Source organism: Diachasma alloeum, unplaced genomic scaffold, assembly GCF_001412515.2.
Source record: "Diachasma alloeum isolate Michigan unplaced genomic scaffold, Dall2.0 Dall_scaffold_00767, whole genome shotgun sequence".
In the NCBI taxonomy this organism is placed as follows: domain Eukaryota; kingdom Metazoa; phylum Arthropoda; class Insecta; order Hymenoptera; family Braconidae; genus Diachasma; species Diachasma alloeum.
In genome coordinates this window covers 16,988-28,069 of record NW_021680897.1, presented here as the reverse complement: position 1 = coordinate 28,069, position 11,082 = coordinate 16,988, and the positions used below count along the sequence as shown (strand labels likewise).

General features: G+C 36.4%; 2 long non-coding RNA genes across 7 annotated transcripts; one reads left to right on the top strand and one right to left on the bottom strand.

The window, feature by feature from the left end:
• Positions 1–325: 325 nt before the first annotated feature.
• LOC114841548 lies at positions 326–1,875 on the top strand. Its single transcript, XR_003783151.1, has 3 exons — positions 326–631; positions 829–1,698; positions 1,790–1,875. It is a non-coding gene; the product is annotated as an uncharacterized LOC114841548 (long non-coding RNA).
• A 266-nt stretch (positions 1,876–2,141) lies between these two features.
• LOC107044629 lies at positions 2,142–10,166 on the bottom strand. Of its 6 annotated transcripts, none has more exons than XR_001461360.2 (10): positions 8,983–10,166; positions 8,826–8,890; positions 8,560–8,719; positions 8,292–8,500; positions 8,061–8,223; positions 7,284–7,970; positions 5,360–5,585; positions 4,999–5,191; positions 4,791–4,830; positions 2,142–4,143 (listed from the first exon to the last, which is right to left on the bottom strand). It is a non-coding gene; the product is annotated as an uncharacterized LOC107044629 (long non-coding RNA). The 6 variants fall into 6 exon arrangements; XR_001461357.2 differs by lacking the exon at positions 2,142–4,143 and having other exon boundaries at positions 4,640–4,830; positions 7,284–7,595; positions 7,899–7,970; XR_001461358.2 differs by lacking the exon at positions 2,142–4,143 and having other exon boundaries at positions 4,640–4,830; positions 8,983–9,122; positions 9,935–10,166.
• Positions 10,167–11,082: the final 916 nt, after the last annotated feature.

Sequence of the window (11,082 nt, the reverse complement as noted above, 5' to 3'; positions counted from 1 at the left end):
ATGATGCTAGCCGTACATTGCTTAATTGTGCTAAATTATGGGTCANTACAATGCAAATTTTTGTTTGTACATTCACTCATTAATTTAAAAAAATTAATCAACTTTTGGCATGATGCTAGCCGGAAAAAAATGTACATTGCTTAATTGTGCTAAATTATGGGTCAGTTCCGAAGGATATCATTTGTACATTACGAATTTCATGTTTTTATTGTTTGTACAATCATTGTTAATTAGTGAGGTTGAGGTGAACAATTATGATCTAACCCCACCCCCAGCAAAGCATTGATGGTTTCTGTATTATCGACTTTGGCGTTTTATTCTCTCTGTTTGCATGTGTGTTTACAATATTAGTTCATTTTTTCATTAAAAAAAACATAACATTGAACAACATAATTGTTGATGAAGGATTAATCATCTTATTTGTATCTGTGCGGGAAATAAAAATACATATCTGTATTGTGATACGGGACATTGGCATAAGGGAAATCATTAGCCCCGAAGATTCTGACAACTCGAAAGAGGTTATGGTTGATGAAAGATTGTTAAAAGAAACATTCCTGCAATAATCTTCGATCAAAAGCATTGACAATCACTGCAAACCCTGTGAGAAGGCTGTGTGTAACTGAGTGAGGTAAGCTTGCAAGCATCATTTTTAATAAATGCTTGTCAATTTTTCTCTGATTTTGATACCACTTTTTTTGGGGAGAACAATTGATAATTATTTCTACATTCTCTCTACTTCCAAAGTAAAATTGTTAGTCTCCACAAGTATTCCCTGTTTCACACCAATCACTAGTCCATATCATAAGTTATTTCATTCCTGCACAGGCAATAATTAGAGATGCGCATTCTTTTTGGATCAATGCCAGGAAATCTTCAAGCATTACACCCTCCAATAGACTGAATACTTTGGTCTCCGTATAATTCCCATCAACAGCACAAGAAGAGATACAATTGATGATTTATTAAAATGAAAGGGATTATGAAGATGTTTGAGAGTAGAATACTGGTGATAAGAAGGTCTTGAGTCCTGTGCAAAAGGAGTAACGATTATACACTGAACCTCAAGGAGACTCAATTGACATGGGCAGCTATCAGATTGCTATATATCAGTCTCAATGGATCTACAACTGTCTCAAGGGACCCGAGGGGTTAATGATTCACCGGCACAGCGATGAGCATGCCCTACTTGAGGTTCATCTTGCTCCAGAGATAAATGTCCTTGTTTTGTTGGGGACTTTGATTGATGAAACCGTGGATTCCCGAATCGAGCGGAACCTGATGGGGAACTCTGCAGGATTTAAAAAGCGAAGAAGAGCTGAAAGGACAGTAGGAGAATGGGCCCTACAGTTCTACTACAAATGGTTATTGTACTTTCAAAATGAATTATTCGTATCAGTTTCGATGAATTTTCAGTTTTGCTATCAATATAAAAGAAAAGCAGCGAAAACTATCGACATTCTGTCCTGACAATCCATCATTGAGGCGCTTTGGATTCAAGCGCTTGCACGATACGCTAAAGTATTATTGAAAACTCTGGAATGTGAAATGTCCTTGTGGAGCAGTCAGGCGTGAGGAAAATGTTTCTAATTGTCATCTATATCTGGAGCTAGATTGCAGAGAGAGAGCAACCGATCCTGGTCGTACTTGCAAGCTCTACGATCTGCCTACATCTTTGAACTTGAGCAGAGAATACAGGTATGATGCAGTTTCTGACTGATTCATTTGACTTCTCTCACCTTGAGAATTCATATATTTAACGATTCAATGGAACAATTATTATTTTCAGATTAGCTGGAGTCGTCTCATACGATGCGACCTATGAACATTTCGTGGCCTACTGTTGCCGTCATACTGGAACGTGGGAGTACCATGATGGACTACTCAGTAAAGTAAAATCCTGTGAAAGGAAATCCGGTGATACAACCTGAATCTGCCTTGTATCTGATTAATCAGTGAGCAGGAACGTTCACTATGCTCAACATTTCAGTTTTCTGTGTCGCCAAAGCTAGTTCTTTATTTTAAGTATATTAGTTATAATATGATTCTTATCGAATGTTATTTGCTGAAATAAAGATTTTATTGAAAAAATTCAGGAAGACGAGAGATAGTGAACCAAGAGTAAATGGTTTTTAGTTTGATTGTTTTAATACAAACTCTCATGTTTGAACTTTATTTCGTGATGAAAGTAAACTGTAAATAGAACAATATGAAAGACTGTTGTTGTACCTGCAACGCAAAGCCTCTCTCCACAGACGATACAGCTTATATGCATAATTTACATCTTTTCTCTTTAGTTCTTTCATGAATTCATTATCAAATACGTAGTACTGTAATTATTGGAAGTTTCTTGAGAAGGAAAAGTTTGATTTAGGAGAATTACGTGCAAGAAAATTATTAGGAGTGAAATAACACATTCTGTTGATTCAAATGTTTCATAAAATTTCTTCATTCAAAACAGCGATGAGATACGGAAAGTGGATGGAAAATCACTTACGTATTTTTTTTCTTGAAAGATAATACGATTTCGGAATTATATCAAATTATGATGTCACAATACTACGTATTTCTGTGTTTTTGCAAAACGCTATTATATGTTGTCATTCTCAATCGCTCATCACTTCATAGTTCTCAATTATTCTTCGAAATAAGAAACACGTGTCCTCTCATGATGTAGGCACAGTTCCCAACAAAAAAATGTCTTCTCGTGACCCTAATTGAATCAGAATTTCTTTGCCTATTTTTGACGCGGAAAAATAAAAAAAAGATCGAAAAACATGTACAAATGATGGAATATGAAAAAATACGAAAACATCATACAGGCTTCCACCTTTTTATACTATTTGATGATAAAAGTGAACTGGAATTAAAACAATATAAAAAAAACTGGTTCCATACTTACAGCACTAATTCTTTTGCTCCAGGGGATGTAGTTTGCATGCACGATTTACGTTTCTTTTCCTTCAATCTAAATTTTCTTCGTGAATGCAACTGAACATCTAGGACCACAGTTATGAGAAGTTGTGATGCCTGGTTTACGTGAAACAAATTATCAACAGGTGGTGATATGATACATCCCACTAATTGTGTCCTAGCATGGAATTCCTTTATCGAATGGAACAATAAAGACCGAAAAATTCGATGGCAAATAACATACATGTTTTCTGTAGCTTAAAAAATGACAGAAAATCAAGAAGTTATATCAAATTTTGGGAACGTCTGCATTTATTATTATATTCAATGATAGAGAAATTCCATGCAAAAATTCCAGTGATCCAATTATTTCGATATTGTATTCACTTTAGAATAGAACGTTCATAGTTCTTCTATGAACGAGCGACAATTTTCTACTAACTATTTCCCTTCGTGACCCTCACAATCAAGTTTGACTGTTCATTTTTTACACATGAGCTAACCTTCTTTCATTGGATGAAATATAAAAGATTTATGAGATCTGTACGAATCTTCAGAACTATTAAGTTAATAAAAAAATGAAACTTAGAAAAACTCAAGAATTACTTCATTTAGACAAATAATTCCAAGACACACTTCTTTTATTATTTTAAATATTCTAATTTTTTTTATGATAAACAGTTTATCGACTATATTGCATTCATTAAGTGCAATCGACAGTTCCTTATAGTGTATTTCAATGGTAATAATTAGCTTCCCGAAATGAGAGTAATTTGATCTTGGCTTGGACACAAATTTTCATATATTGAAATTAATTTGTCAAGAGAAGTCGTACAATAGGTTGATCTCATATGGTGAACACATGTATGCATCGTTCCAAATCTTTTTCTCCCATTTCTTGTTGAATCATACGATAAGTAACAAATACAAAACTCTGTATTTCTCACTGCTTTTTCTTTGCGTTAGACTCTTCCATGCATCTTAACTTTGGGCATGTCTATCGTTGCAGATTTGTCTCGAATTTAAAAGCGCCTAGGTCTAAGGAGCGTCACTCGTTACCAGATTTGATTTTATTGCTGACTGTATTGCCCTCAGTGGGTTTTGAAGTCTTGAGAGGAGGAGGTACAGCAGTAAATAACGAATCTTGGAATTTTTTTCGCTGGGTGGAGAAACATCCATTGGATCCAGTTTTGTTAGCTCACTGGAGAAATCGATGGAACACTCCGATTTCTCAAAGAAATTTGAAAAAGAAAAATTCAAATAAAATTAGAATTTAGAGAGAAAAAATCCCGATTCGCCCAGCCGGGATTCGAACCCGGGTTTCCCAGTTACGCGCCGGGCACTCTTCCAACTAAGCTACCGGGAACCACGGAAAGTCTCTCACTCCAAATTCAAATATACATTAAATAAATTCAAATAGAGAGATCACAGCAGGATGAGAATTGAAATATTTTTGGGCTTTTCTGTTTTTTCTACTGCCTTCTATGTCCTGGGTGTGTTTCATAGCGTCACCGATGATTTCTGGCTTTCGTAAAGGATCTGCNCAGTTACGCGCCGGGCACTCTTCCAACTAAGCTACCGGGAACCACGGAAAGTCTCTCACTCCAAATTCAAATATNATTCGCCCAGCCGGGATTCGAACCCGGGTCTCCCAGTTACGCGCCGGGCACTCCTCCAACTAAGCTACCGGGTACCACGGAAACTCTCTCACTCCAAATTCAAATCAACATTAAATAAATTCAAATAGAGAGATCACAGCAGGATGAGAATTGAAATATTTTTGGGCTTTTCTGTTTTTTCTACTGCCTTCTATGTCCTGGGTGTGTTTCATAGCGTCACCGATGATTTCTGGCTTTCGTAAAGGATCTGCGGATTACCATTGGGGTAGTGCTTGATCCGAAGTAGCTCCTTTCCTCCCTGCAAAAGAGACTTTTTTGTGAGTGTCTTCAGACTGTTGTGAGGCAATTCTCAATTTCTTTCTGCGACAGCAATGAAATTCTTCTTGGGGAGAGCACTGATACGTCGTTTATACTTTGACACTCCGAGAGACATTGATTCTCGATTGGGGAATGTTCGAACACCTACCACAGATACATTTGAGTACATAATAAAGTATCTCAGTGCCTCGATACTCTTCTTCAACTTAAAAACGTAATAAGGCGAGGGGTTATGACTATGGGTTATTCTGTGAGAGCTGACGCTCGATAATCCACTATTGCATCAGACTAATGGTCATGCTGGGACATTCTGCTGCATCAGAAATCGATGAATGATTTACCTGCAATAAAATGATGAACTGAAAACATGACGTCGATGTGAAATGCGAATTGACTTTGAAACTAGAGAGGATGTAGAAATAATTATCAATTGTTCTTCCCAAAAAAGTGGTATCAAAATCAGAGAAAAATTGACAAGCATTTATTGAAAATGATGCTTGCAAGCTTACCTCACTCAGTTACACACAGCCTTCTCACAGGGTTTGCAGTGATTGTCAATGCTTTTGATCGAAGATTATTGCAGGAATGTTCCTTTTAACAATCTTTCATCAAACATAACCTCTTTCGAGCTGTCAGAATCTTCGGGGCTGATAATTTCCCTTATGCCAATGTCCCGTATCACAATGCAGATATGTATTTTTATTTCCCGCACAGGTACAAATAAGATGATTAATCCTGCATCAACAATTATGTTGTTCAATTTAATGTTTTTTTTTCATGAAAGAATGAACTAATATTGTAGACACACATGCAAACAGAGAGAATAAAACGCCAAAGTCGATAATACAGAAACCATCAATGCTCTGCTGGGGGTGGGGTTAGATCATAATTGTTCACCTCAACCTCACTAATTAACAATGATTGTACAAACAATAAAAACATGAAATTCGTAATGTACAAATGATATCCTTCGGAACTGACCCATAATTTAGCACAATTAAGCAATGTACATTTTTTTCCGGCTAGCATCATGCCAAAAGTTGATTAATTTTTTTAAATTAATGAGTGAATGTACAAACAAAAATTTGCATTGTAAAATCATGTACCNTTAACAATGATTGTACAAACAATAAAAACATGAAATTCGTAATGTACAAATGATATCCTTCGGAACTGACCCATAATTTAGCACAATTAAGCAATGTACATTTTTTTCCGGCTAGCATCATGCCAAAAGTTGATTAATTTTTTTAAATTAATGAGTGAATGTACAAACAAAAATTTGCATTGTAAAATCATGTACCAACGATGTACAATCGAGTACATAAGGTCGTTTTTCTAATTAGTGACCTATTCCGGCTAAGTACCTGGAGGAGCTCCGGCGTTCGATCGAGATTCTCGGGCGGCGGCGGGCGACTCAGGCGCTACGTAGCCGGTCGCTGGAGAGTCACTTCTGTGGGCAGTGGAAACTGCCGCTCGGGAATATTGNCGGTCGCTGGAGAGTCACTTCTGTGGGCGGTGGAAACTGCCGCTCGGGAATATTGGTTCAAATTTAAACCCAGAATCCGGAGTTTGAGATAATTTATATTTTTAATGTGCATGACACTTTTTACTTCCTCGAACTCAAATAGTTTAAAACCGAACTTTAACCGGAAATTACTAACTTTAACGAAACAAAACTCGGATTGAGGGGAAAATATAGGCAGCTGTTCGCCTTTTCTTAACGCGAATGCATTTTCCACCTGAGTGAGTGCATATTTCATAGTTGTCACTCTCCCGGGAGTTATTGAGGAATCACCTTCATCAAAACCGTAAATTTAAAATGGCCCATGGCAATCCATGCAGACGAGAGGGCTGAGTTCACCTACATGACCTTCCAACCGTACCAGTGAGCCCAATAACCCCACGAAACGTGTAAGCTGGGGAGCGTGAGCATTTCAGCTCAACCTCGGTGAGCAGCAACTAACACTCAACGGAACTAACGAGATCTCACCGGGAGGCTCAGTCTCCCGGCCAAGAACGCCGGTGGAGACTCGTTCCACTCAGAATTCGCGAAACTAAAGAAAATATAAATCGAAACGGTAAATACACCTGACTGTAAATTTACCTTAAACCGTAATAACCCTAACCGTAATTCCCTCAATCCGGAACTAAACCGGAAGTGAACTCGAAACCTCAAGAATTTAATTATATATTTTTACTTTGACTGAATATTTTACTTTTAATCGTTTTTAACGTGGATCGACACTTTTTCTATATTTAATTTTAAAGAATTGAACGTTATTTTCCCGCGGATGTTGATGTCCTGATATTCTGACGACCGATACCCAAAGCTCGACCTAAAATTTAGGAATGTTGCATCTCCCTTTGATAGGGGTGCCAACCTTCAGGGAGGATATAACGCGATTCTCACTCCTAACAATATTTACTCACCCCGTTTACTCTCTCTCTCCTTACAATCCTTTCTATCGAAAATCCGCAATTTTCCAATTCTGCGGTGAACTCTCGTACAGGTGGCGGAATTTCTAACATTCCGTCACAAAATGATGAGAATTTTCTCATTTCATTTTTTTCAATGTTGACAAGAACATAACAACATCGTGGAACATTGGATTCTTCTCGTCGAAATCGATGTCACAGATAGCTTTTTGAATTAATGTCCAAATATGCATGGACCTGCTAGGATACTTCATTTCCAATGCATAAAAGGTTTTGAAACAAATATCCAACCCGTCCAACAGATTCCTACAGGAGTAACAAAAATTGTCTATGCATAAGTGTACCTCCTTAACGACTGTAAGTTCCCAACCAACATATAGTATATATGGTTGAACTGTTAACTTATCCTTGGCTGCTTCTGAAATAATTCTGTCACGAACTTCTTGCACTTCTTTCGTAGTCTAGACAGTTTTCGATAAAAAAAAAATAGTATACACAAAAATCGAAATATTGGTGTAATAGCTACGAAAAAAAAAATATAAAAAAATACCGGAACGCGTTGAATCAAGGAATCTCGAGCTTCTGTACCTGAAATCTTTTTGAATTTACCGTGGAATTGTGCTTGATGTTTTGCAGGTAAGATGTAGGAAAGGGAATGGAGAATCAATGCATTAATTCCCTCTGCAATCAAAAAACTATTTGATTAAAAAAATTATATCCATTATATATTTTGTATTTTCAATTATCCAAACATGTATTGGAAGAAAGTACCTTCTGAATTTTTATTCTTAAGCGCAGCTTGAATATGTTTAATATTTTTATCACAGCAAGTCTTACTCTTAATGATTTCAATAATCTTCTTCCTGAAAGTTCTCCAATTCTTCATCAAATTCTCATGTTTGTCCATGTCCAAATGTTTGAAGTCAATAGCAACCTGTGGAAGAAAATAAATTGAGTAAAGCACATATAGGGATAATTATGTTTCAATGAGATACGGGTTACCAAAGCTTTTCCAAAACTCAGTCGAAGAACTGGAAACTCATCAAGATAATCACTGAGTTTCTCACTCTTCTTGATCTTCAATCGAGCCAGACGTGGTTCACATGTGATCGCCCACTTTTCTTGCACTGTTTCGGGGGACTCACGTTTCACATGCAGCCACTTAAGAGCAATTCTTTGTTGCTCTGTTGGAAGTGTGGAATCAGCAGACTCTGTGAGCAAAGTTATAATAATTGCATATGTACTGGGCATTATAATTATTGCAGGATACCTTCACGTGAAGTGTCTTCTACACGTTTCCTCTTGCGACTTGGAATAAGAACATGCTTCTCGATCATCCGGGCACGTTCTGTTCTCACTACTACAAGAAGTCTCCCAGATGCAAGAACTTTGTTCACACCGTCGTCTTGAAGTGAAACATAATATTCATCCTAAAGGAAGGAGAACATAAAAATTTTTATAAAACGATGCTGAGAATTTTGATATGAGTAATTAAACTCAGTTGTGAAATCGTTAATTTGCAAGATCGGTACGTACGTCGTCATTGGGGAATAAAAATTTGTTTTCTTTTATCTATTTTCGTCAGCATCGCCGTGTCTGGACTGCAAAAAAAATTAAAAAAATTACCAAATATTAAAACATAAAAATTCTATTATTGGTATCGTTAATCCGATGAAACAAGGAATTGACTCACTAAGCCCATGAATTCAGTAGCCATTGGGCTAGAATGCGGCAAAGCAGAGCTTTATCATCTTCCTGGAGGTCTCTATTCTCCCTATACGCTGTTAAAATATATAAACCCTTAAGATTCGATTCCAAGAAAGTTTTTATATCCTGAAAAATCGAAAAACCGATTAGATCAGTGTGACAAAATAAGTTAAAACTTTAGAGTTATCGCAAATAAATATGTTCACCGAAGCTTACTGAATAATAATGCAACATAAAATGAAAATATTGTCAATAAATACATCTATCACGAAATAATTAACAAATCACAAGTGTTGATTAAATATTATAAGTGGATCTTGTGCATCCAATCGATCTTCTGGCTTGATGAAAGTAGTGGCTTCGTTAAACAATGTAAGAGTTCCATTAATACGTCATGTAATTGCCTACGAAAATGGTTTTTGGATATTTCTTTCTTTCCTACTGATGTTACAATTTTTTACAGACTGCCCGATAAGAAGATTCTATATTCTTTATTCCACAATTTACAAGTTCAAATTCATATGCATACTTCTTATGGGTATTTTCTTTCTTCAGTATTTTCTTTCTTAAAAATTTCTGCAAATGTTTTCTCGCCAAAAATATTTCTGGATTGTTTAGACTGGAACTTTCTCCAAATTGTTATGTCAGGAATGATGAAACCTCGACTATAACATTGGTTGTCATGTGAAAATGACATGAAAAGTATGAAAACTTTTGAAATAAATTTTAATTGGCAAATGTTAGAAAACAAATCACTAGAGAGCTGAATAATAAGGTCCCCTTGAATTGAAGTTAATTATTCCCCAGTATTATCAATGGGAAAGTGTCTTACCTGGAAACACAAGGCGTTAGTTTTAAATAAAAGAATTTTAAATCTGAACAATTATATTCTGAAATTTTGGTGAGTTTACAATTATAATGATGGTCGTACAACTTACGTGACCTTCTTCTCGTTGTGCTTGTACAGGTTTGTCGTTTCCTAATTCTCAAGTTATTTGTTTACAATAATTTCATTTTAATTACTTTGAATGAATGAATAATAATTATTTGAATTCCAAGATGTTCATTAAGTTCCGATATTTTCAGTTGGCAATATAAATTATCAAAGAATCATGAAAGATTCTATTCATTGACAAAAAGTCGTAGAATATTTTAAATAAGTAAAGTTACGAAAAACTCTACATTTGATTGTTACTTCAAAATTACTTGGGTGCCCACTTTAGGACTGAATGAATTTATCTAACTCAGAGAACGGGCGTCTCTGCTAATTCTAAACTTGTGACTATCGCACTTGTAGAATCGATGAAAGTAGCCAACTGAAGGGTTGATGAAGAACTGGAACGTGTAGTGGAACTAACTTTTTCCGCGTCGCGGCTCCCTTTTTATACTGAATCGAAAGTGTGTCATCAGGGGTGGAAGGTTCTAGAAGCTTCCCCCTGTTTTTACCTTTGTCTTCTGCAGGTATCCGCCTAATTATTGGATTTCTTTGAATATTATTCGGGGATTGGTGGTGACGTTTCTCTTATCCCTTCATGGAGCTCGTTGATTGGTGATTAGATGACATTAGGCCTCCTCATTTTCCGTTTGGACTTGCGTAGTTTTTCCAAATTTTGTGAAGAGAATAGTCAACCATCTACTTCCCCTAATTGACGTGGGACACGCGAAGACTATCCTCCGTTCCGATCCTGTCCCCTGATAAAAGTCGTATCATAACTTGTGGTTATTTTTAGGCGTTTTTCCCTTAATTGAGTCAGAGCATCACACTTCCGCTATATGGTCACTGTTCAGCTTAGTCACCCGCGAAACCTCTTAAACGGTGAGGTTCCGGCTTAGCCCCACAACGTAGGTTTCACTCCATTCACATTCTCATACATTTTCAGAGGTGTTATTGATTTTTCTATTGCCAACCGGTAATGAGATTCACAGACATCTCATGCCTTTCTAATTTGTTAAATTGTAATATTTGATAGTTTCCACAATTTCAAAACAAGAAAATATTAATTCATTCATTCGTGATTTAATTCTACATGGATAATTTTTATGGGTGTCGTCTCTACATTTGATTGGGTTACCCTTTCCAATCTAT